The following is a 4,370-nucleotide window of genomic DNA, read 5'->3' as shown; positions in this document are numbered from 1 at the left end:
TTGTGTGGTTTTTCATTTACTGCCCACTTTACACTGCCTTCTAATAGAATTCTGCTCTTTTCCTATCGGTCATCAGCTCATTTTTGTAGTTAAATAGTAAGGATGAAATTAAACAGACAATAGAGTTCAGCCGTTTCATAAATATAAATTGTGTTGATCTGGATGAAAGAGAAACAAGCATAGGTGTGCACAGCACATTTCATTAGGGTGTGCACCCAGGGAAACAAAGAGGATATTTTGTGCCACAGCTTACTGTCGGGAAAAGCTTCTTGCACTGCCTAGGGGGAGTGTCTAGAAATGGCTCCAGATCATATTATGTCACACAGTACTGCCCCAGTCATATATTATACAATTTATGGACAAAAGTATTCAGACACTTGACCATTATAACAGGGACTGTAATGATATTGTATTTAAATACATATTAATGAGTTGGTCCCCCTTTTTTGCAGCAATGGCAGCTTTTCACTTTTCTAATGCAGTCTAGCAAGTAACGTTCTCCCAGCATCTGCCACACCCAGATTCACTCATCAACATTTATATAGAGCCAGCAAATTCCATAGCGCTTTACAATTGGGAACAAACCTTCATAAAACATTACTGGGTAATACAGACAGAGGTAAGAGAACCCTGCTCGCAAGCTTACAATCTATGGGCTCATGACTGCCAAACAGAAGCATGCGTGATTCATCACTCCACAGAACATGTTTCCACAGTCCCATGTCGGTGTGCTTTACACCAGTCCATCCAATGCTTGGCATTGGTCTTGGTAATATGAGTCTTGCATGCAGCTGCTCAGCCATGGAAACTCATTCCATTGATCTATCGCCACACAGTTTGTGGTTACATTAATGCCAGTGGAAGTTCGGAATTCTTCAGCTATGGTGACTTTTATGCACTATGCGCCTTAGCATTGGTTGACCCCATTCTGTGATTTTACATGGTCTTCTGCTTCGTGGCGGAGTTGCTGTTCCTAAGCTTTCACTTTCTAATAGTATCACTTACAGTTGACTGTGGAATATCCAGTAGGGATGAAACTTTATGAACCTTCTTACTGCAAAGGTGGCATCCTATCACAGTACCATGCTTGAAGTCAGCAAGCTCTAGAGCAGGCCTGTCCAACCTGCGGCCCTCCAGATGTTGTGAAACTACAAGCCCCAGCATGCTTTGCCAGTAGACAACCTGTTGATAGCTGGAGGGGCATGCTGGGACTTGTAGTTTCACAACATCTGGAGGGCCGCAGTTTGGACAGGCCTGCTCTAGAGAACGACCCATTTAGTATCAAATATTTGCAAATGGAGACTGCATAGCTAGGTGCTTGATTTTATACACTTCTGGCAATGGGTCTGATTGAAACGCATCAATTAAATAATTAACAGGTGTGGCCCAATACTTTTGTCCATATAGTATATTTATACATATTGGGTACCTTTTTTTTAGAGGTAACTTATTTTCCAAAGTTAAACAAATATTTTAAGTCTGTATAATTTAACCCACCCACTCTTCTGTTAATGAGGTTGCTTACTTCTGGACCCTCTAGTACACCTACATCTTTACAGTGAAATGCTCAAACTGTACCACATACAGAGCCGGATTTAGACCTCATGGTGCCCTAGGCAAGATATTGGTTTTGCCCCCGCCTCCCTGAAACAATCCATAGCATTATATATTTTTTTAGCATAGCATATACTCCTATAGTAAGAAGAAGGGTAAACTATGTGCCGCCGCACATCACGCTGCTCCTCCTGCATCACCATGCGGCCCCTCATTACTGTCCCTCTCATCACACTGTGCTCTCCTTTATCATTACACTGCATCACACTGTGGTCCCAGCAGGTAAAGAATAATGTCCATGGACCCCATATTTTGTCAAAGGATCTACCAGAATTTTGAATCATGCTGGTCATATACTCCATACGATGAATATTAAGCTCAGTGGTCGAAGTGGAAGTTTAGAAGTGGCGGTATGAGAATGTAAACAAGTGAATGGAATTTTATTTTACAATGAAGGCAGTATGAGAAGTAGCGGTATGGCATACTACCATATACACTCCACTTCCACCACAGCTTACCATTCAATTCACACAAATTGTACTTTATCTTTAACTAAACTTAGGTATTAATCATAATTAACATGTCAAGAAACTGCAGTTGATAGCAAGCACAGGAATAAAAAAAAAAGCAGTCTCCTATCACTACCACGTCGCAGACCGTCCGCCACTACAGTTACTGACTGCAGCCCTCTACCTACAGAAACATGAAAAAGCGCTGGAATGTAATAATCATGTTAATATGTCAGTCTTCAGCATGAATCCCATAGTGCAACATTTAAACAAGTCAGACCTCCTCATAATATAAATCCCACCAGATTCAGGATAGTTGGCAGACTGCCCTGCTATCTCCTACCTGTTCTCGTCACTTTCACAGTTTGTGGCTGCTGGTGTCTTTAGATCAGCTGCTGCTTGTCTGGATCCTGGAATGTTGGAGGCCCTATTTGGAAAAAATGGGTACATGGAATTTAGTAAACTACAACCAGCCCAGTGTTAAATCAATATAGCACCCACATTTTGTAAGTAGACCTCCCTCCAACCAAAACATTAAATTAATAGCATACACATTTAATAAATAGACCTATTTCCCTCCAACATTAAATTAATAGTGTTACCATTTAAAAACAAACCTAACACACACACAAATTATACATACACTGGCCACACACACTAATTATACATACACACACACACAAACTATACATACACTGGCCACACACTATACACACACACACTATACACACACACACACTATACACACACACACACTATACATACACACACACTATACATACACACACACACACACACACACACACACACACACACACACACACACACTCTATACATACACACACACACACACACACACACACTATACATACACACACACACACACACACTATACATACACACACACACACACACACTATACATACACACACACACACACACACTATACATACACACACACACACACACACACTATACACACACACACACACACACACACTATACATACACACACACACACACACACACACACACTATACATACACTGGCCCCTCACACACACACACACACTATACATACACTGGCCCCTCACACACACACATACACACACACACACACACACTGGCCCCTCACACACACACACATACACACACACACACACACACTGGCCCCTCACACACACACACACATACACACACACACACACACACACACTGGCCCCTCACACACACACACACATACACACACACACACACACACTATACACACACACACACTATACATACACTGGCCCCACACACACACACACACACACACACACACACACTATACATACACTATACATACACTGGCCCCTCACACACACACACTACACATACACACTATACATACACTATACATACACTGGCCCCTCACACACACACTACACATACACACTATACATACACTGGCCCCACACACACACACACTGGCCCCACACACACACACACACACACACACACACACACACACACACACTATACATACACTGGCCCCTCACACACACACACACACACACATTATATTAATATAAAGGGTGCCTCTTTTCATTTTGAGGTAAGAGGTGTTAGGATTGAGGCAGCGGGTCATGTGAGGGAATAGATAATGAGCACGTATCATGGGGAATATCAAAGAAAAGATAGTGTGCTGTAAGGGTATTGTTGGCTGAGGAGGGGCCGTGTGGGGAACAGACTTCTAACTCACATGCCCCCCCTCTGCCCAGCACCTTCACACATGTCCCTTCTGCCCAGCACCTTTAGCCACACATGCGCCCCCCCCCCCCGTGCCCTGCAGCTTCACACACACAGGCCACCCCTGTTCCCTGCAGCTTCACACACACACTCACACACACGCCCCCCCTGTTCCCTGCAGCTTCACACACACACATGCCCCCCTCTCTGCCCTGCAGCGTCACACATGCCCCCCTCTGCCCTGCAGCATCACACATGCCACCTCTCTGCCCTGCAGCGTCACACATGCCACCTCTCTGCCCTGCAGCGTCACACATGCCCCCCTCTCTGCCCTGCAGCGTCACACATGCCCCCCTCTCTGCCCTGCAGCGTCACACATGCCCCCCTCTCTGCCCTGCAGCGTCACACATGCCCCCCTCTCTGCCCTGCAGCGTCACACATGCCCCCCTCTCTGCCCTGCAGCGTCACACATGCCCCCCTCTCTGCCCTGCAGCGTCACACATGCCCCCCTCTCTGCCCTGCAGCGTCACACATGCCCCCCTCTCTGCCCTGCAGCGTCACACATGCCACCTCTGCC

Source organism: Mixophyes fleayi, chromosome 4, assembly GCF_038048845.1.
Source record: "Mixophyes fleayi isolate aMixFle1 chromosome 4, aMixFle1.hap1, whole genome shotgun sequence".
NCBI classification, from domain to species: domain Eukaryota; kingdom Metazoa; phylum Chordata; class Amphibia; order Anura; family Limnodynastidae; genus Mixophyes; species Mixophyes fleayi.
Note: the sequence above shows the minus strand (reverse complement) of the source record.